This window comes from Heptranchias perlo, chromosome 32 (genome assembly GCF_035084215.1).
Source record: "Heptranchias perlo isolate sHepPer1 chromosome 32, sHepPer1.hap1, whole genome shotgun sequence".
NCBI classification, from domain to species: domain Eukaryota; kingdom Metazoa; phylum Chordata; class Chondrichthyes; order Hexanchiformes; family Hexanchidae; genus Heptranchias; species Heptranchias perlo.
Window position 1 is genome coordinate 10,392,808 of NC_090356.1, and position 23,581 is coordinate 10,416,388.

General features: G+C 39.3%; 1 protein-coding gene across 5 annotated transcripts in view; it reads right to left on the reverse strand.

Moving 5' to 3' along the window:
• The window catches only part of rerea (arginine-glutamic acid dipeptide (RE) repeats a), a 399,886-nt gene that overhangs the window by 345,973 nt on the left and 30,332 nt on the right, over positions 1 to 23,581 (reverse strand). The gene's annotated exons all lie outside the window — the stretch shown is intronic.

Below are 23,581 nucleotides of genomic sequence, written 5' to 3' on the forward strand. Positions count from 1 at the left end.
CTCCAAAATTCATGTGTTATGAATATAAATGAAAGACACAAAATAATTTTTTAACAGAATAGCTTATCAACACTTATGCCTCTCTCACCCTGAAAGCATGACAGATCAATAAAAATTGAACACCACGTAGCTTTAGCTTGCTGCGCTGTGAGACACACTGTACATTAGCCTCTCAATAAGAGGTGCCTCATGGGAAAAACACTGCTTGAAAATAAGCTCCATAACCAAGTGGCTTTGTAAGTGTTCCACACCTGTCATAGATGAAATCAATCCCAAACTCTCAAAACCACAGAAGCAGGCATGCCATTTTCAACCCTGAATTAATCAAAGACAATTTTTCTAATCAACTATGGATTTACATGGGGGAATACAAAAACTGCAATGAATATTATTACTCCTAACAACAAAGCATTCATTAATTCTTGAGTACCATGATTGAAGCTCACTAGAGAGGATAACATGAAATGTTCCAAAGTTGTTTATGTTGGTTTTTAAATAACCTTTCACCAGGTCAGTAAACAGAACCACTTGACTAAATTAGCATTAATATACTTTATTTCCAACCACTTAGTTTCCCATTGTTTGAACCATTATATTTTAAAAACAGGACTTTAGAAGATATTCTTCAGGCAGACAATGCAGCAGCCATATTGAGCTGTGCAGCTGTGTTTTAGTAAATTGGACGCTACAATACAATAGGCATTGAAATCAATTTTAACTAAATATGTATTAACCCTTTACTGTAAATGTGTGAAAAAACAATAGTTAATAAATGTTTTAATTGATCCTGCATTCAAAAGATCTGAATTCAAGTTGCTTCTCACCAGCAAGATGTAAAACAGTGACAACACGACAAGCTATTGAAGGATAAGGACCTTTTACAGCAGTGAAGATGATTTTAAAATCTCATCTATTGCAGTAGATAGGCCTGTATGATGTCGCAATGTATTCACATGGGGAGTGGAGTACTTTTTTTTTTTTAAAAGTGCAACATTACATGTTCCAATTAGCAAACACCACAACTCCAGATAAATGCCCATCATACCTGATCTAACCCCTGCATTTCATTATGCCCAACTCGTCTCAATCACCCCATGCGTATAATATTTCGTTTTCAAGTAGGACATGTTTTTTCAATTATTTAATTCTCAGTAGACTGAATATCAACAATTTACTGCCGTGCTCTATTTTTATTGGGGGGGGGGGGGGGAGGGGGAGTTGGAAGAGAAATAAGCATTTTCTATTTGTTGACATTGAATAATAAATCAATGATTAAATGGATGTGTCACAAAAAATACCCCATTGGCTATTTTTATCTGCAGCTTATAAAATCCTGATCCAAGCATAACATTCCTTCAGCAAATTAGTTAAGCATTTATCTGTACTCCGCTGTACCAAATTAATTTCTGCAAGGGTCCAACACTGCCAAAATTCATCCATGTAGGTGAGGTATTAGCCTTGGCCAGGTGTCAGCCTTGGCTTAGTGATAGCACTCTCGCCTTGGAGTCAAAAGGTCGTGAGTTCAAGCCTCACTCCGGCGACTTGAACATATAATCATGGCTGACACTTCAGTGCAATACTGAGGGAGTGGAGCATTGTTGGAGGCAGCGTCTTTTGGATAAGACATCAAATCGTCTGCCGCCTCAGGTGGACACAGAAGTTCCCATGGCACTACTTGAAGATGATCAGGAGAGTTCTCCCACCCAGTATCCTGACCAATATTTATCTTTCAACTAACATTACTATAAAAGATTAGCTGATCATGTATCTCATTGCTGTTTGTACGCAAATTGGCTGCTGCGTTTCCTATCTTACAACAGTGACTACACTTCAAAAGTACTTCATTGGCTGTAAAGCACTTGAGGACGTCCAGAGGTCGTGAAAGGCGCTATATAAATGCATGTCCTTTCCTTTCTTTTATTACAGCTGTGTCAGCAGAGACCAATAACAGACAGTGTATTAGAAAGTAATTTCAGACTTTGCTAAAAGCACAATATAATTTTCTATTGAAGAGCTACAGTGTAGTGGTTCTGAGCTAGTTATTTAATATGCATTCTACAGTATCTTGCTAAAAGTGATTACACGTACTTGTGGCTACAGTGCAAGCACAAGCACTGCTTTCAATGACAAAGAATCCAGCTCCGGGTTTCACTGCAGCTTCCATTTATCACACAACCCTGTCATGTTGAGCACCATTAACAGATAATGAAAGGAGACAACGGGTGCAGTTACAAGCAAAGCACTCTGCATTCTACAGGCCTAAGCATGTAGCCAGGGGAGCTGACAGCCTCAGCTGAATATCCTAGACACTTAACAGTCTCTGTATCTCAAACAATAAAACTTTACTTTTCCTGAATCAGAACACCTTTTGTTTGAACTGTTTTAGAGTAACAGTGGGCATTGTGCTATGGATGGCCCCAGAGAATGAAAGATAAGCAAGAACAGTATCAAAAGAGGTGGTTTAGTGACTGATTAAATCAGACAGTTATGTTCTATTTTAACTCACAGTCTGTAAAACTCGCTGAAGTCTGCTGGAATATAAAAAAATACCGGAGATTCAAGGGAATCAACAAGCTTTGAAAGATCAGGAAGACTGATGGCTCACTCAGTGGAGCATCGTAGGTAAATGAAAAGAGGGGACCACATGGATGACTGAGCTACACATGCAGGAGCCTGGCTAGACTTCGAAGAGATGGCCCCGAAGTCCTCGGATATCTTGTAACTTCATTTGATAAATTCAGCAAGGGTATACATCCAAGTTTCCAGAAAGCAACTTCAGAGATGAGGTAAACACAAACCACCAGCTGTATCCAAACTGTATGAAAGCCAACATAGTCACTCAAGATTCCAGTTAATAAGATAATGTTTACAAATTACAGAAAAGATTAACAACCCTTCCCATTGTTTCCATGATTGATTTTCATGCTACCGAGCAACTACGATTCAGTGGCATTTTAAAAGAGGCAATGCTCCCTTTTGTCAACCTACACCAGTTGGATTCTGAGTATTAAATTGAAATATACAAAGTCTTTCATGTATTTAAGCCTTACACAATTTTACATTTTTAATCTCATGAAAACATACAAAATACCTACAGAACTCAATTAGCATCTTACAAAGCCTGCAATATACTACATGAATTTGGAAACAATTAAAAATATTGTTATACTAATGTGATTTTTGATAGTCTTGATCAACAGCATAGGTAAGCTGCCAAAATGCAACACTGCCTCGGTTACATCGTTTCAAGGAAACAACGGTTTAAGTTTCAAGGAAACTGAGACGCAGCTAAGTCTTCCAGTCTCGTAGCTTGACCTCCTTTTATAAAACAAAAGAAAATCTGATACTTATTTGTTTTATATGCAATCACAACTGTAAAAACATAGTAAAATAGATTAAAACATTGAGTTATTCAAAAAAAGTAGTTCATAGTTTTAGAATCAGTAAATGAACACTTACTAGCAAAAGAGAGCCAAAGGAAGTGTACCTGCCAAATGTTTCCTTTAGGCTTTCTATCAATTCAAGCTGATTTCTCCCTCCCCCCAAAAAGGCTTAGAATTTCCTGCTATACAAAGTGCTACATTTGATAGACAATATGCAATTAAACCATTATACAAGTCTGACCTTCTGGCGGATTCAGGACAGAGATAGTTATTATCTACCATCAGGACTTCAAAAAAAATCAGCATACGCTTTCCATTAAAAGATAAACCCAAATGAAAAAACATTTGCCAACATAGTTCAAATGCAGTGCATCTAAAGGCACTTTTATATAAAGCAGGCGTGCAGCCACCAGCAGACTCTCAAGTCTTCCTCTCCATACTTCCTGCACTCCATAGTACAAATTCCACCGTGCTCATGGAACCAACAGTATCGCACACCCCCAAAAACGTGTCTACAGTGTGCCATTAGATTAAGGAACTGGTTTCACGAAAATAAATTCCTGGATCCGTTCTCCCAGATATTCACTGACTCAGCAACTGAGTATCTGCATTCCACAGCAAAGCGCAGGATCACCAACACAAGGACATTTCAAGGGTTGGTTACATCAGCACCAATTTCAAAAAGCAGAAACTGACAAGAGCAAAATAAATGTACTAATCCTAGTTATAAATACCACTGCAGTTCTTAGAAAGAAACAACTTGTATTTAAATTGCACCTTTCACATCCCAAAATGCTTTGCAGCCAGTGAATTACTTTTGAACTATAGTCACTTATGTACAAAACGCACAGTCCCATAAACAGCAATAATATAAATGACCAGGTAATATGTTTTGATGCTATTAGTTTATTAAAATTGGATAGCCATGTGGTAAAGGATAGTATACTAGATTCCCCTTACACACACACACACACACACACACACCACTACACCCTAGCTAAGCTCTCCTATAAAAAGGATACGAGAATCCCCAATTGATATCCACCACCTGAATACAATTAATAATTGAGGGATAAACATTGGCCAGGACACCAGCAGAATTCCCCTGCTCTTCTTCAAATGCTGCCATTGAATCTTATGATTTAATTTATTTGTTCCTGGAATGTGGGCAAAAGTGGCAAGGTCACATTTATTGCCTATCCCTAGTTGTCCTGAAGGTAGTAGTGGGCTTTCTTGAACCGCTGCAGTATTTGTGGTGATGGCACTCCCAAAAGCGAGGGAATTCCAGGACATTGACCCAGTGACAATGGAAGAACAGTGACTGGGTGTGTCTTGGAGGGAAACTTGAGCATGATGATGTTCCTATGACATTGCTGCTCTTATTTTTCTTATTGGTAGAGGTCACTGGGGAGGGAGGTGCAGTTGAATTACACTTGGTCAGTTGCTGTAGTGCATCCTGTAGATTATCCACAATGCAAGCACAATGCACTGGTGGTGGAGGAAGTGAACATTGAAACCAGTGCCTGAAGTGCCAATCATGCCAACTGCTTTGTCTTGGATAATGTTGACCTTCTGTGTTACAGCCACACACCCATGGTGAGTATTCCACCATAGTCCTGGCTTGAGCCCTGTACATGGTGGAGAGGCTTTAAGGAATCAGGAGGTGAGCCACTCATCGCAGAGTACCAGTGTTGATAAGTAAAACTTTTGGTCAGTGGTGACCCCCTCAGCAGGCAGATGAGGTCTCAGTTTAACATCTCATCCAAAAAATGGTACCTCTGATATTGAAGTGCTGCACTAATACCCCGAAGTGTCAGCTTCCATTACATGCTCGAGTCTCTGGAGTGGGACTTGAATCCATGACCTTCCACATGGGACGCAAGGGAGCTACTGCTGAAGCAAGATCGACACTTAAAAGCAGATATAGTAGCCATGGAGCTAGCTGGTACTACCACATATATTCATCAAGCTGTATAGTTTAACCATGCAACATCACATTTCACCTAAGCCATGGAATGATGGGCAACCAAGACTGATAAATTGCAATATGCAATTTTGCATAGAATAAGACATTTTTAAAAATTCATACGATGCTAAGCCAACTCCACTCACTTAAAACAATGGATACAGAGTACTGCACAGGTAGATTACAATATGAGCAATAATGTTAGGCCTGACACAGATTATTAGTCAGGGTAGATATGTAGCAGTCCATTTTACATTAGAAAAGGCATTGTGCACTTTATAAAACACGGTTTATGTACTGCGTGTTTCAGTGAATACTTACTTATTGCAACAGAACAGAGTTGAATGTTTTAGTTACAAATCTGGAGGAAACTGTCGACATGAAGCTCGGTTCATGACAACAGCTCCACTAGTTTAGCCTTGGATTCCAACATGCTACAAATAAAGTACTGAAACAACTTGGCTCAAGTGTTCTGCCCATTAGTATTTATGTTCCCTGTGCACTGTTTGGGGGAATGGGGAAGCTAGCCATATTTTACAGAGATAGAAATGATACTCTATAGACTGAATGTAGATTCATATTTTATTGAAAATATAAAACAATGCTACAGCACTCCTCATATAAAACTAAATGAAACGTTAAGCACCTACAGCAGGCATGGAAATGCTGCCTCCAGTCTCAGAAACAACTAAATAAATGTTGATTACATCCTTTTGGGATTTATAATGAAGAAGCAACAAACTTTGTCATTTGTGTATGATAATTTGCTGCATGAAAAACACAGACACTGTTTTTATCTAAGATCATATTTATAGATTCAAAATGCTACCTAAAAGAAAATCAATATGGTAAGTTTAATAACAAAATCTGCTGATAAAAATATCCAGTTACTTCTATTTCACTGCTTCATTACCTATCAATTAAACAAGCTAAAATTAAACCCTTGCACACTCCCATTTGAGAACACAATCTAAATTCAAGTCTTCACCTAAGAAAACATTGAACAGGAGAATAATGCTGGTGTCAAGTAAAAAGGGTAAAGTAATTACCATTATCAAAAACCACATTCGTGATTCAACTTACAAGTAGAAAAACAAGAGCAACACATGATGGATTTTTTAAAAATTGAAAGATAAAAATACGTGCAAGGAGAATGCTTACATAGAAAAATTACTGAAGAAAATCTATTTATATAAGTGCAGGAAAAACAATCACAATATGTATTCTTTTTTTAAGATGTCAGCAAGAAGGAACCTCAAATTAGGCACGTTTCAGGTGGACAACCATCTTAACCCCTGCATTTTAAAAAAAATGGAGATAGATGCCTTAATGGCTCAGTGTACAAATGCACCATCTGTTACAATACTGAACCATGCAGGCCAGGAAAATCTGAGGTTCAATCCCTGGCCCGTACAGAGTTAGCTGGTCTCACCCAGCAGCATTGGAGGCTTGACGCTTTATTTGTCCTCTGTGACCCAGGCTAAGGAAGGTGGTAGTGGTGTTAATTTTCAATTGACCTAGCTTCATCAGCTTTTTGGGGAAAGAGTTTTCCAGAATTCCACTAACCTTTGCACGAAGTGCATTCTGACATCGCCCCTGAAAGGCCTAGCCCACCAGAGGAAATAGTTTCTCTCTACCTACTCTATCAAATCCTTTAATCATCTTAAACATTTCAATTAGATCACCCCTTAATCTTCTATATTCAAGGGAATACAAGCCTAGTTTATGCAACCAGCCCTCATAACTTAACCCTTTTAGCCCCGGTATCATTCTGGTGAATCCGAACTGCACCCCCTCATTCCCTCCAAAGCCACGATATCCATCCTGAGATGCTTCTCATAGTTGAGCAGCCTGTCGACATACTCACTCTCTGGCCTCACATGAGGAACGGCTGCTTGGACAAGGCACCAGAGAACTGTTGGCTCTTGTGGAACTATATATCGGTAGAAATAGCCACCATGACGAATGGAAGGGAAAAGGGAGAGAAAATGAGAAATAAAAAGACAAAAAGGATGAAATCATCACCTGCAAAACATGTGATTTCCACCCCCACCATCCCCCGGCAAAGTATAATTGGTATCTTAAACAGTTTACTGAAAAGTGCAAACACAAACCCATCTTTAGAGGTCCCTCAATGGCTCAGCTCGCTAGCTATGGTTATAAGTTGTTGAGCCATACAGGTCAGATAGGTCTCAGGTTCCAACCCCATTCTGTGCTGCAATTGTGGATTTTAGCCGGGGTGGCATTTGGATTGCTGCAATTTGACTCAACAGTAAGGGGAAGGCCAGATAGGGTTCCCGCTCCTGATCACTAAGTGTGCGCTTGCTTGCAAGAGTGCCAGGTGGGCTTTGCTGTGATCATCAAATGGTGAGTTCGCCTGCCTACACTCACTGTCTGTGCTAAAAAAAATTAAGAGTAGCCATTAGGGGTGAAGTGCCAGAGGATTACTAGCATCCATGGAACGTAATTCCAGCAAGGACTCAACCCTTCAGGATAGAGAGAAGGGTAGAAAATTGGAAGAAAACAGGAAAAATTTATTTTTAAATGATAATTTTTAACTGGTTATTTATGAAGGATGTTTAGTGTTATCTGAGACTGTTCCACAAGGATTTGGACAGAAAACCTGCCCTCTGTAGCTCCTAAAAAACAATGTCAGTAGTTAATTCTGCTGAAGAGTTGCTGTGTGTTTTTAGTTTACACCTGTTCACTGCACTGTTCAGGTTTTGCTGATTAAAATCTGAATCTGAACTTAACTTGTACACAATTTTTTGAAAGAATGTAAGCGAAACACTGACCTATTTTACTCAAAACAATATAAAAGATTGACTGTCAGGAGAAAGGCTAAATCAGAATGTGCACGTGTACATAATAGGTTTTGCTTCTGGAGCTTAAAATACTTTAAAAATAAAAATTCTCCAACCATCTCTAATTTTCTTAGTTTTCAAGTGAATAGTTTGAATACTGCTAGCAGGAGTATAAACACAAAGTAAGTGGTTATTAAATCTGAAAAGTTGACAGAGTGCAGCTGTAATACGCAGTTACTTTGCCGATACTGTAGTTATGTTTGCAGGGCAAGCGGTTCTCTTTTCACTTAAGCTAATTACAGGCATTATCAGGGGCTTATTGTAAATAACTGTCTCAAATAGGTGAAATATAACAAGAATTACAAGTATAAAAACGAATAATTTTATTGTTTCTCTGACGACGACTCTTTACACATCTCAATTCTAACTGTGAGAGCAAATAAATCTTATTAAGAATCAGCAGGGGTATAAAAACCTCAGAAATCATTCTCTCATAACTATTTATTGTACATTTAAAACAATTAGTGTATGAAAAAAAGTGAATGTTTCCATTCCCTTTCAAAAATGCTTTAAGTCAATGTTGAAGGAAACTGATGTGTCTAGAAAGCAAACAGATTTTACTCTGTGCCATTACAGCTCTATTACTTTGACATCATATTTAGATTATAGATAAAACATATATCGAGACATATGTATGTGTGTTTAGGGCACGTTTGGTCTGTCACACTTTGTGGATCACACTATCTATATGCAAATTTTGTGCCACTCTTTCACAAAGTCATTAAACTTATCTGTAGAATAGTGTTTCATGCTTTTGAATCTCAGAAAAGCATGGGGCTATAGTTTGTAACTAAATTATGTTAGAGCTGCTTTTGTTGGGCTTTCTGGCCCGTTTGTATTCTTTCAATAGTAGCCTATTTCACATGCTCAGTCAATGATCCACACATGCACCACTGTAGCGTATTTCAAGTTTCTTATTTTCAGCTTTCAGTTATGTTTTTGTTTTCTTTCTTTTTCTCTGTAGACATGGGAGGAAATTTTCATCCAAATATGTCATCAGGCATGCGCAGCCTTTGACACCAAGGTTTGGAACCTATTTCATTGAGGACCAATTTCCTGTTTACTATTTCATCATTTCTGGGAGAATTCTTTTAAGATGTATTGTACACTTTTACTCTATTTTTCTGTCTTTTATATTAAACACATACTTTTAAGGTTTTTTTTAATAAAAAGGTGAGGACTCTATTACAAACTTGTTTCCAAGCTCTTTCAGTTGAGATGTGCACCCCTTTCCTTACCAACAGCAGACTGACTCACCATGAGTAATAGTACAGGAGATCTGTTCATATAAAAGAAAAGGATTGATCAAAACAACCAGATAACACATGAATGGAGGTTTTACTCTTTTGATTCACTGGTTTACTATCATCAGGTGATACTTGCAAACTACCATATCATTGTAATTCTCATCAAGATAGTTTAAAAAAAGGAACCAGTATTTCAGGTTCACGGATTTTCCATTTATTATTCTTTTCAATAAAGTACATTCACAGAATCAAAAGTTATAGCATGAAGATTGACTACTGGGAGCTATGTTTTACATGTCCATTAGTAAACTGGTGTACTGGACCACTTGGTACAAAACACCTCCCACATATGATTTTTCAACAGATTAGTTTCAGCCGCCTGAAAATTCTTACAGCCTCACATAAAGGGTTCTCCACTACCCCCATCACCAAAAAAACAAGAACTAAATACTGTGAACAGAGGTCAATTGCACAACACTCAGACAAGTACAGAAGTGGAGTCCTGAGGGGCATCCAGAGACGCTGTTATCGTAAATGCACACACCAACTTTGAACAAAGTTCTTCCAGTCAACTTACTAATAATGTGCAGATAGTAGGATTTTATGAAGATTTCTCAATCCCTATTTAAAAAATGCCATTTGATGGAGCTACTCACAACCATCGACAAAGAATGAATGGATGGATTTGATATATCTGAAGTATTCTGCAGACATTTATTAGTTGTTTTTCAATAACATTTCATGCCATCATTGCTTCAGGTCACAAAGTTAACCGGTATATTGGTTGGTACATTTAAATATTAATACCTGACTTTATAGCAACTTAAGTCCAATTTTGTTTTCCTAAAATGAGTTTACGAGGCTCTTGAAAACAAATGTCAAGATGAAAAGAAAAATGACAAATGCAGGAAATCAAATACGAGCATAAAATGGTGGAAATACCAAGCAAGTCATGCAACATCAGCAAGAGAAGGCAGGTTAACATTTCTGAAACGTCAAAGTATCCTTCAATTTCAAAAACCAGTTATATCACAGAGCAACACTTATCGAGTACAACGTGGAGCCAACAGATTCCATTCATACTGTTAGCTCCCAAGTTCCTCTCTGCCTACTGCCTTTCAAATGTTGGTTAAATCTTATGTTAGGAGAGTCAAAGGCATTATAGGCTCTCTATAGTCCCACACCACTTGTCATGATGCAGTGTGAAGGGGGTTGGCTGATGTGACCTAAATCAAGTCATACTACTGGATTTATATTGATGCACAACAGCAACTTTGCATCAATGCAAAACTGGTAGTATAATTGGTCAATCTGATGTAATCCTTGCTCTGTGACAAGTTAGCTGTTAGTAACGGGAGCATTAAGAGGGATAAGGGTAGTGCAAAATTTTAACATTCGACTTAAGAAAAAATAACCTGAACTATCAGATGCTGACTTACCTGCTGTGCATTTCCAATATTTTGTAGTTTAAAAGCAAATTATTATGATTTTTGAAAAGATTCCCATCCTTTTACTCCAGGTTTCTCTCACCAGTTACAGGCTGGGCCTCCTAATTAAAACTGAAATGCTACACTGCAATTCAACACTGGGTCTTTTCATAGGTACAGATATCTTAAAGTGCTGTTAATGTCACAATGTATTTATTTTGCCAAGATTTCCACTTTCCAGTAAACCTCCTCCCTTATGGTTCAACATGTGAACCAAGTCTGATCCATAAGAACATCCGCTCCCTTAAAAAAACAGAACAGAAACTTTCCATTTCTCTCAAGCCTTTCTTGCGATAACCCTGTTTTAATTAGAAGGAGCCTGTGAAATGTTTTCCACATGCACAGCTTTCCTACATAGAATTAGGAGACTTCTGTCTCCTTGTGCAGTGACAACAGTTTTATGGTTAATGTTTTAATCTGGCAATGCAAAGGAAGCTTATCAATATTCATTTGTTACTCATCCCTTTTAAAACTGAATAGCTCTAAAATTTTAATGAAGTTCATGGCATATTGTACTCAATAATTTTCTCTATACTGTACACAAAGTCAACAATGACACTTGTATTAAAATGTGCACAATTCAGGCTTAAGGTTTTCAGCTTCATTCATTTATTGTAGAGCTGACTAATGTAAGTTTATTTTTAATACATCAGAAAATTTTCATAATTTTTCCCCTCTCCTTCCCCCCATTTAGTAATATAGCCCACTTCAACTGCAACAGTGACACGATCTGAACCCGGGAATACTCCACACCCAACATCAATACCACTTGAATTCTGTCACTGTGATCTCAGCCAAGCACAATGGCAGGTGTGTGAAAGTTTTATACTGTATGCACTTGAACTGCAAAAAACACATAACAGGACAATTCTAATTTCTGTCCTTCCAAACTTGGGTCATGTCTGGAAAGAGCATTTTGAGCTGCATAACACTAGGATAAAATATTTGTTAACAGGCTTCTCATTAATCATTGTAATGATGGCAGAAATTTGAGGTGATGAGTCAGCAGTACAACAGAAGAAACAAATTGTACAATAAAAACATATTACTCTTTTCCTACTCCCCTCACCCTCGTGAAGATAAACCTTGTGAAAAATTGCACTTCATGAATAATCAATATATAGTGCCTTTCCTTACAGTAAGGCAAACCCACGACAGTTCTGCCCCCTTCCCCAATAGGCTACATGTCCTGCCAAAGCAGAACACCCATCTAGCGACTTGAGTGAGAACGAATGAAATTCAATCAGCAGCAGCAGGTAGCCATGGGAATTAAACCTATGGACATCTGGTTAGATAGCAGATACAATGCTACCTCAGTTACCAGGCAACTCTCAATGAACATTCATCTTGAAACATAAAATGAAATATTACAGTCAATGTACTAGGTTAAATGTTTACTTTACAGCCATTGCACCATTGCCTTCTAGAGCTCTCTTCCTAAACTTCTTCATCTTGCTACCTCTTTCCCTACTTTCAAAAACCTCCTATGCACTTAACTCTTAAATGTAGTTATGATGTCTCCCACCCCCAAATTCTGCTCAGTGTTCATCTCTTCCCCTGTAAAGTATATTTGTTTATTTGAGAACTGCTACATCGATGTAAATTGTTGTACTTTTGAACAAGTGTATACTGTACCACCGCCTAAAATCAATTCAATTTCACTGTTACAACTATTTCATTTGGTCCAAACAGACCTCTCAAAACCGGGTGGGAATCTTCCTTAGGTGACAGCAACGACAAAAATATAATCCAAAAACATGCACACTTTAAACAAGTTTCTAAGACCCCATGAAAAAAAGACATTAACAGATTTTAAACCGAATCCAAACATTAAGAAATGGAGTTCAATTTTTTACATAAAGGATGAAATAAACTGATAAACTTCTTTCAATTTATCAAAAAAGACAGAGCAGTTAGAAAACGGTTGATCAATATAAAGCAGTTCCTGTGCAGAATTATTTTCATGTTTAGAACTAGCATGATGCCCTTTAACTCTGCAAAGCTTGCAAGTTTATGGCAAAATTTGCATTACTAAAAAGGACTTGAGTTTCACTGCCCTCTAGTGTCAACAACCATTTATTTCACAGTGACGTTAAAGCACTCAAACAGCAGAACCTTTAATCGTAAGCAAAGACATTTACTACTTTTAAGATAATAGCAGGCATCCAGTTATATATTTAGTCTAAAAGCTCAGCGCCAAATTCAATAAAAATGTCCTCAAAGCACATCATCCAGCAATGATCGGAAACTTCAAAGGCTTTCAGTCCTCCCAGCAAGACACAAATGAAGAACTCATCCCCAGGCTGCCGCCAATAAATCTTAGTCATGCATAATCTTGCTTATCCAGCCGCTGCTTCATATACTTACGTAGTCATTATGTAGTCTAAACAAAATTTTAACAGGGATTTTGCCACTATAGAATAACTCACCATGAAATGTGAAGCTACAGTACATCCTCTCTGTAGATTGGCTGAAGCTTTATGATCTTCTGCAAGAAGTGTAGCTGCATTGACACTATAATTACTGTATACAGAGGTCTCAATTTATGCGGAGGTTTGAATAAGAAAACATTGATTTTGATTACTGAAGGCAGGAAGACTCAAGATTACTACTTTTTTGTTAATCGTTTCTAAATTAAGTCTCTTTGTGGGGGGAGGGGGGGTGGCGTGGAGTAAGAAGAAGCCACAAGCAGCTCTTTAAAACATACACTAAAAAACGCAAGACAGTCAGTGCATGAAATGGAAACTTAAATCCTGTATAAAACCTAGTAACACTAAACCGTCACCCTGTTGAATGATTGTGGGCTAGCAAGTTGCAAACACATTATATGGATTAATGGGATCATGATGTAAATTTTTATTTTTTTAGAAACTTAGTGATCCAAGTGAGGTCTCAACGTTTAGATGCTGTTTTTACATAGAGTATTTTTGGTAAAACATGATGCCCTCAATTTCCTCTAGTTCCCTCAGAGGGATTTAAAAAAAAATCCCTCAAATTCAGACTAGAGATCTAAGCTATAATTTGGCATCAAAACTTCATTGTGTTTTACATAACTTGTCTCCTCAGGGAACATAGTTGGTCAGAACCAAGGCATGGCATTTTTTATTATTTGTTCTTGGCATGTGGGTTATGCTGCCAAGGCTGCATTTACTGGTCATTCCTAGTTGCCCTGGGATGATGATGATGCTGGGCTCCCCTGAACCAATGTAGGCCTTGCACTGATGGTGCTCCCACAATGGTGTTAAGTAGGAATTAACAACATTAATTTAAGCATGCCTCGTAGGGTTTAACTGCTCACTAGTGACTGATAACGAAAACATTTTACTTGATGTATATCAGTGCTTGGGCCCCAGCTATTCATAATGTATATCAATGATTTGGATGAGGGAACTAAATGTAACATTTCCAAGTTTGCAGACGACACAAAGCTGGGGTGGAACGTGAGCTGTGAGGATGCAGTAAAGAGGCTCCAATGTGATTTAGACAAGTTGGGTGAGTGGGCAAGAACATGGTAGATGCAGTATAACGTGGATAAATGTGAGGTTATGCACTTTGGTTGTAAAAACAGAAAGACATTATTATCTGAATGGTGACAGATTGGGAAAAGGGGAGGTGCAACGAGACCTGGGAGTCCTTGTACACCAGTCGCTGAAAGCGAGCATTCAGGTGCAGCAAGCAGTTAGGAAGACGAATGGTGTGTTGGCCTTCATTGCAAGAGGACCTAAGTACAGGAGCAGGGATATCTAACTGCAGTTGTACGGCGCCTTGGTGAGACCACATCTGGAATACTGTGTGCAGTTTTGGTCTCCTTATCTGAGGAAGGATGTCCTTGCCATGGAGGGAGTGCAACGAAGGTTTACCAGATTGATTCCTGGGATGGCAGGACTGACGTATGAGAAAAGATTGGGTCGACCAGGCCTATATTCTCTAGAGTTTAGAAGAATGAGAGGTGATCTCATCGAAACATATAAAATTCTAACAGGACTAGACAGACTAGATGCAGGGAGGATGTTCCCGATGGCTGGGGAGTCCAGAACCAAGGGTCACAGTCTCAGGATATGGGGTATGCCATTTAGAACCGAGATGAGGAGAAATTTCTTCACTCAGAGGATGGTGAGCCTGTGGAATTCTCTACCACAGAAGGCAGTGGAGGCCAAGTCATTAGATGTATTCAAGAAGGAGATAGATATATTTCTTAATGGGATCAAGGGATATGGGGAAAAAGCGGGAACAGGGTACTGAGTTCCACTATCAGCCATGATCATTTTGAATGGCGGAGCAGGCCCGAATGGCCGACTCTTGCTCCTATTTTTCTATGTTTCTATATACTTTTTTTTAAATGTTAATAAATGAGCTAGTGGCTTGCTAATTTGATTTTTGCAGCATATTTATTCAGACTATTCATAAACAGAGTGCAGAACCATTTTCTAGTTGTACTCCAATCTAGTACCTGTTCTTCAATAAGCAGCAGGTCTCAAACTATCATTTAATGCCAAATTATTCTACACATGATCCAGAGAATATAAAATGTGATTTCTTTAATCATGCTTACTGCTCAGCATTAATTCCTAACAGGATTGTGCCTTGTTCTCATGGGCTCAGCACTATTGTGACCTCTACTACAGACTTGGACAAGATAAATAAAAGAAGCCTCTTGGAGTACAGTTCATCGAAATTAACAATACAGATAAACTGCATGCAGGCGTTGAGTAAATTAAACATACACTGGATAACTGGATCAGATTTGTTTAAATAGCATTTTCTTCATTTGAAGTTAAGATATCTTGACTGCTAGTGTTTGTTTGGGGTTGATGGAGTTGGCAATGGGGAGGGAAGGGAATATCAATTTAAAATGTCTTCCTTAAGTACACCCATACATAGAGAATAACCACAAGAGCAAAAATATGTTTCATAAGGTGTGTCCTTCCATCATGTCCCTATCACATGCAATGTCTTAAAGGAGAAGAGAAAAATGTTCATTAATCCTTTAAAGAGAAGGAACAAGTTCTCACTATTACCCCTGCTGAGCATTTGGGTTCTAAATAACAAGGTTATCTCAAATCCCCATGGCAACTGGAGGGTTTTAGGCATCAATTGGGACAATTTAGGAACATTAGCAAAGAAAAATAGTGCTAAAATTTAGGCACGTCAGGACTCTGAGCTTAATTTTAAAAGCAGCCAGTAGTTCTTAATTAAAACTATGCCATTGTCATTCCAATATTACAGTTTGCTGTAATTGCCAGCGACCAACTGGAGATCAATCCTAATATTTATGCATCAGCACAATATACATATTTTTGCCAACATATTGTGCAATAGATTTGGTCAAAAATACAATGTGCCCTTAATTCTTTAAAACATTAATGATCTTTTAGCATCACCCCTCTATGTTAACGATTGTTCTCTGGTTTCAAATAGTAAATCTCAGCAAGCCAAGTCAAAAGTTACAACAAAGAGACTAAGAAGCCTATATATGGAGTCTTACTGTGATTTCAAGGAACCAGTAGCAATTAAATTCGATGTTTCAAACAATCTGTAAAAGTTAGCATATTGGGAGCCAAAACAAACCTAAGTTGAGGCCTACCTGTTAACAGTGTGGAGGTCAATTTGCAATTTGAAAAAAAAACGCACACATTTGTCGGCTTTCCACACCAAGCAAGACAAACACCCTCTTTATCTGGGCATTCCTCAGATTGTGCTGTAGCAAACAATAGGATTCTACAAATATAGAATAATGGATAGCTGCAGGCGAGATTGCTGGGCAGTAATCTAATCGAGTGGTTCAGATGACGTCATAAACTAGAAGAGCAAAGCTCAGAAAATTTACAATCCTTCTATAAATAGAGATTAGATTATGGTTTATTTTATATAGTTACCTCTCTCCCTGCGTCCCCCCACTCCCTAAAAAAACGCATATTACAAATCCTGCCTAATCAGCCTCCAAGCCCTCTCAAAAATGATCAAGTTTCTTAAACTTGAAAAAAAACCTCAAAGTGACAATGGTTTGGGGGAAGAGAACTGTTCGTTGCTTTTCAAAGAATCATTGACTGCAAGATACTGTAATTAAATTTAGGATAAACAAAAGGGGAGTGTTAGTTAGGCATCAATCATTTTTCACTATAGATATAAAGCAAGTAATTTTATAGTGTTTAAACTGAGCATTTTAGGTAATCAACATGAACTTTTCAGATACTAACTCTGAAAAAGCCTAGTCAGCAGAAACAACAGTGTCAAACACAGATATAGATGAAATTCTAAACGTAATGATTTATAGTGTTGTCAATCATGCTAATCTTTTTCCTTTTTTTATAAAAAGAACTGAAACCTAGTGGAGTGTGTGCTAGGAAGATCTGCCACATAAATCTCTTGACAGCTTAAGATATTTACTCTGTTGCTAACCTTCTCGCCCTGATCGCTTGCATTTGATAAAGATCAGCATCTTCCCAGAAACAACACAGTACTGCCATCATATACAACTCCACATTGTTATTTTTGAAGTGTCAGGCATCCTCAAGCGGATAGAAATATTTTGTGGATGCCTTGCACACTCAGAGACAGTTTATTCTGACAGATCAAGCTATGTAAAAATCAAATCATTTTTTTTAAATTAAAAGAACCCCTCTTGTACTGGACTTCCACTGTTATCTGTTCACCTTCACAGATTTATGAACCTGCTGCTTTCAATTTTTGACACACAAGCCATACCAGAGCTTCATATACATGGGTATTGGCAATTCCAGAATCATAGCTCCCATAAATGCACATTCTTCAAAGAGCATTTCAGCTAAGAAAGAAAATTCTTTATGAAAGCACAAAAAACCCAAAAGAAAAGCTAAAAAAGCTTGCGATATGGAGACATACATCAAGACACCACTGCCTGGAAACAGCTAACCAAAGTTGCAACCGGACAAAGTGTTAGCAGCTGGAAACAATGATAAATATTGCATCCATAACCAAGGTGAGCTTTCAAACTGATTTGAACTCCGAACTAAAAATAATTAAAACTAGAGTTTCCATAGAAAACTTTAAACCTTGTGTAATATAACATGGAGTTCACTGCTCAGTGTAAATGGGGCTCATGGCCCGCTATAATGATGCGTACATACTGCAATTCAGACTTCTGGATGAAATATATTTCTTTCAATTATACTCCCATCTCTCAAAAATAACAAAAATGTAATTCTCACCTTGGAACCTGGATAGAAGAAACAAAAATCATAATAATTGGCTTGTTAATTATTAACTTGATGCCATGATCACATAATTGTGAAACGAGCCTCTTTCAATTGTAGATTTTGTGTATGTGCGTTGGCTAATTCCCCTGCGTGGTCGATCTTGTCCTCAGTTGCTTTGAACATTCGGAAAAGAATGCAGACAAGCAACACTGCAAACTCTTTTAGATCAAATGTCACCACAGCTATCTAGATCAGTTAAAGGAATGTCAGGAGATCATATAGATAATTTCATTTTGCCTTTGAAGAAAATCATTACCTGCCCTATTGTAGTAGTCACATCTGGAAATTGGCCAGGGCAGACAAGTGGAGCAGGCTTTGCTGGCAGAGCGAACTTTGTTAACCAGATTGACATCTGATCCAGTCACTTTTATTCCCGGCAAAGCTGCAGTGGCAATTTCAACCTCATCTGAAACTAGTACAAGTTTGAGCTTTTCTCACTCCAGGGCTTGTATCAAGTGGTTCAAGGTACAAGGAGATCTCTAGCACCATGGCTTCCAACTCAGACTGGTTTAGAGATTTGCAATATTGTACAGGCTCTCAATTTCATCCCAATTTTGTAGAACCTGATATCTGTGAAGCTCACTGAACTCTTCACACCTATTGTCAGGGACACTGTCAGTTCAAGTCCCCAGCATGCGTTTAAACTGCAATGCAAGATTTTTCAAAATGTGAAAAATGTTTCCTTTAACTTCCCTGTAGCCAACAGAATCCATGCAAAACACCTTACTCAGAAGATGAATGTCAACATAATAGGCAACAATGAAAAAAAGTTTTTGCATTTTCAATTTCCAGTCACTTAACTGGAGCTGAACAACTCAGAACTTGCATTAATGACCAGGTTCCACAATTATTCAAATATGGAAAGAATGTACTTTATACTGTATTATTTTATGGCAACATAGCAAAAGAGTCCCATCAAAGGATCTTTGTTCCAAAGTTTCCAATTTTTTGAGCAGAATTTTCTTCTTTATTATTCGCATCACAAACCCTGGCTACCTAAGGGTGCTGACATATAAATTTAAATTTATAACATCAACACATGCAAAAATCACTTCTATTCAACAAAAGCATTATAGTCATGCAAGTCCCAACAAATACCGCAAACAAAAACAACCAACTGGTTCCTGTAATTAATCAAAAGCTTCCTCAAACAAGATTTTAATTTAAAGGCAAAAATTGGGAGGGGGATGGGAGAGAACAAAACTACATAGGTACGGTTTTATAAAACATACCATAAATTCTCTTTAGTGTCACAGATGGTGAGCTGATTAAGGCCAGATAGGTTCCAGGTTCAATTCCCAGTCTGTCTTGCATGACAATCAGGGCAATAAAATTGGCCTCAGCACATTAGGACAGTGAGGGGAGATCTGGGCAGGGTTGTCTATCCTGACTGTTACCAAGTGGGTCCATGCTAATTTAAAATGCTGTAACATAAAAGGTTCTGTATATATCACGTGACTAGGATTTTTTTGGCAACTGGTAGTGCAGGCAGACTGTTAAAAAAAATTGAATTTATCTATTTTATTAAATTGGTCAAAATGAAAGCACCCAACAACAACTTGCATTTATATAAAGCGCCTTTAACATGGAAAAATGCTCCAAGTTACTTCACAGAGGTGTAATCAAAAAAATGGAGGCGCGCCAAAGAAGGAGCTTTCGGAAGGATGACCAAAACCTTGGTCAAAGAGGCGAGTTTCAAGATGATCATAAAGGAGGAAAGGCAATGAGGTTTACGTTGGGAATTCAAGATCAGAAGTATAGGCCTGCCAATGGTGCAGCAAAAGGAGTCTGGGAGGCCAGAGTCAGAGAAAGAGTGAGTTTGGAGCAGGTTCAAGGAGGTTACATACACATGAAGGGGAAAGACCATCAAGGGATTTAAACGGAAGGTTAAGAATATCAAATTTGAGGCGTTGGGAAACCGGGAGCCAATACAGATCGGCAAGAACAAGTGTAATGTGTGACTTGGTGCGGGATATGATATCGACAACAATGTTTTGGTTGAGCTGAAGTTTACGAATCAGAATATATGAGAAGCCAGCAAGAAAAGTGGTGGGATAGTCCAGCATGGGGGAACAGAGGCATGGATGAAGGTTTCAGCAGCAGATGGGAGGTGGTAGGGACAGAGGCAGGCAATGCTACGGAGGTGGAAGTAAGCAGTCTTTGTGATGAATGGATATGGGTTCAGAAACTCAGCTCTGGGTTGAATAAGGGCACTGAGGATGTGACCAGTCTGGATCAGCCCGAGACAGTGGCTGGGGAAGGGATGGAATCAGTACAAAGTTCAGAGTGGGGGAGGGGGGTGGGGGATGGGGGATGGAAGAGTCAAAGACAATGGCTTCAGTCTTCCCTATGTTCAGCTGGAAGAAATGGTGGCTCATCCAAGACTGGAGGTCAAACAAATAGTTTGACAACAGAGGCAGTGGAAGCGTTGGGAGATGGCGGAGAGGTAGAGCTAAGTGACATCAGTGTAAATGTACAAGCTGACCTCATGCCCACAGGTGGTGGGGCAGCGTGTAGCTCAGGAAGGTGGTGGGGCAGCGTGTAGCTCAGGAAGGTGGTGGGGCAGCGTGTAGCTCAGGAAGGTGGTGGGGCAGCGTGTAGCTCAGGAAGGTGGTGGGGCAGCGTGTAGCTCAGGAAGGTGGTGGGGCAGCGTGTAGCTCAGGAAGGTGGTGGGGCAGCGTGTAGCTCAGGAAGGTGGTGGGGCAGCGTGTAGATGAGGAAGGTGGTGGGGCAGCGTGTAGATGAGGAAGGTGGTGGGGCAGCGTGTAGATGAGGAAGGTGGTGGGGCAGCGTGTAGATGAGGAAGGTGGTGGGGCAGCGTGTAGATGAGGAAGGTGGTGGGGCAGCGTGTAGATGAGGAAGGTGGTGGGGCAGCGTGTAGATGAGGAAGGTGGTGGGGCAGCGTGTAGATGAGGAAGGTGGTGGGGCAGCGTGTAGATGAGGAAGGTGGTGGGGCAGCGTGTAGATGAGGAAGGTGGTGGGGCAGCGTGTAGATGAGGAAGGTGGTGGGGCAGCGTGTAGATGAGGAAGGTGGTGGGGCAGCGTGTAGATGAGGAAGGTGGTGGGGCAGCGTGTAGATGAGGAAGGTGGTGGGGCAGCGTGTAGATGAGGAAGGTGGTGGGGCCAAGGATAGATCCTTGAAATAATGGCATTGGGCAGAAAGTGAAGCTATTGCTGGAGATGCTCTGGCTGCGATCGGACAGATAAAGTGGAACCAAGCGATGGCAGTCCCACTGAGCTGGATAATGGAGAAGCATTGAAGGAGGACGGTATGGTTAACCATGTCAGAGGATGTCATTTGTGACTTTGGTTAGGGCTGTTTCCGTGCTGTGGCAGAAACCTGAATGGTGATATTCAAACCGGGAGTTGCATGGGTTCATGGCTAGGGGATGGGGAACCTGGGGGAAGGTTTGTCTTGGCAGGCAAGGAGAAGGGGGTAAAGCAGCAGAGGCAGCTGAACAGAAGGTCTCAATCTTAGTAACAAAGAAGTCTATGAGCTCCTTGCACTTATGAGGTGAGGCTGGAGAGGGCAGGGGAGAGGAGTTTATGAGACCATTGGTGGTGGTGAAAAGAAGCCAGGGCTATCTTTTCTCTTCAAACTGAAGTCATGGATGGCTTTGGCAGAAGAAAGCGAGGTCCAAAAGTGTTTGATGTGGTCCAGCCAGAGCTGGTGATAGATGGCTAAACCAGTTGTGCACCAAATATGCTCAAGTCTGCTCCTTTTGGACTTGAGGGAACAAAGATGGGGGTCGTATGGGAAAATGACCAGGAACTGAGAGTCATGGTTTTGCTGGTTCTTTCCAGGGGCCTGAGATCGAGGCCATGTGAGATGGCAACATCAAGGAGGTGAAAATGGGTTGGAGCATTTGTATGGAGAGAGAAGTTTAGAGGATAGGAAGGCAGTAAATTCAGAGGAGAGGGCAAAGAGAGAAGAGAGGGCAAGGAGAGCAGAGATAGAGATTGAAATCACTGAGGATGATAAGTCTCAGTAAAAAGGCTGAGGAAGGAAAGGAGGGAGGATATCTTGGGGAGAAATCCCACCCAAAGGGAAAAAAATCCCATCCCAGTTTTGGATCTACATTACCAAACGACGTTTAATTTACCAACAGCTTGCGATTTTTAAGTATGCATTAAATCATTCCAAATTTCAGTTGGTAAATGCACTACCCAGTTTGGAAGTGTGCCAAACAGATCATGAAAACTCTTGGTTCAATCAGTGGTTTGTGTTGTTAACTGATCTCGGCCAGGATGGTGATAGAGAAACCAAAATTGATCTCCACACTCTTGAGCTGGGGAGAGAGAAAATAAAAATCAGCCAGGCTTCCCACTTCTGATTGCTATCCAGTTACTCCTTCTGGAACTGCATTTCTGTAGATACTAACTAAGGACAAGGTTGGGCTTGGGTGCAATGCCTGTCACAAACCCTTTTTGTTCCTCTCAATGTCACAAACAACACAAGATGCTTCAATTGATCGAACAATAATGGCATAGCTAGTATGCAGGAGGGTTGAAACCACACATACACAAAACAAAAACAATCTGTAGCTGGGAGGAAAAAGGAAATAAACTACTGGAAGCTCAAAATGTATTGATAGCTAAAGAATCCTCAAGGCATTAGATGGCATTATTCAGCTCACGCAAGCTCGCAGATCAGTATTAATGCAGCAACCAGTATCCATCAAAGCCAATTACCCAAGGGAGTTACTACTGCTAGGACTGTACACCTTCTGTAACCGTCAAAGACTGCACTCAAGAGAGATCTTTGGGCATCTGTCACAGCCAATTACTCAAATGTTTTCTTAATGCCAGGATCAAGCTGATCAGTGTACAGAAATCTTTTTATGAGGACATGGCAAAATATATTGAGCAAATGTTGGCTCAAGTAATGGTTTATTGTAAAAAATTCTTCCCCACCCCTACATTTTGCATTATATTTAAGTACATAATTGAAGAAAACACTTCTAATTCAGTGTAGCATCTTGGGTGTTTTCTTGAAAATGTACGTAATATATTCCAAGTTCTCAAAGATGTTTTGTTGTTAGATATCCAGCCTACCCCTGACTAAAAAGGGCTTCTATCACTATTACCAGATATCCCAAATGTACAATAGAATCTTGTTCTATATCTATATATAATCAATAGAAACACACAACTGCCAATTAGTATTATGTATTTCTATAAAGTACAGATAAGAATAACCATTTATAAATCATTGAATTGTTTAAATTAACAAATGGATTGTGACAAGTGTAAACCCAAAAAATACACAATTCGATGCAAGTGAGCAGACTTTCAAAATGCTGCCTCTGTGACATCTACTAGGTTTATTTTGTCAAGATTTTGAAAATAAGTTAATTGAAGAACATTTTATGCTTTGATTCTAAATTATCTGTAAAAGA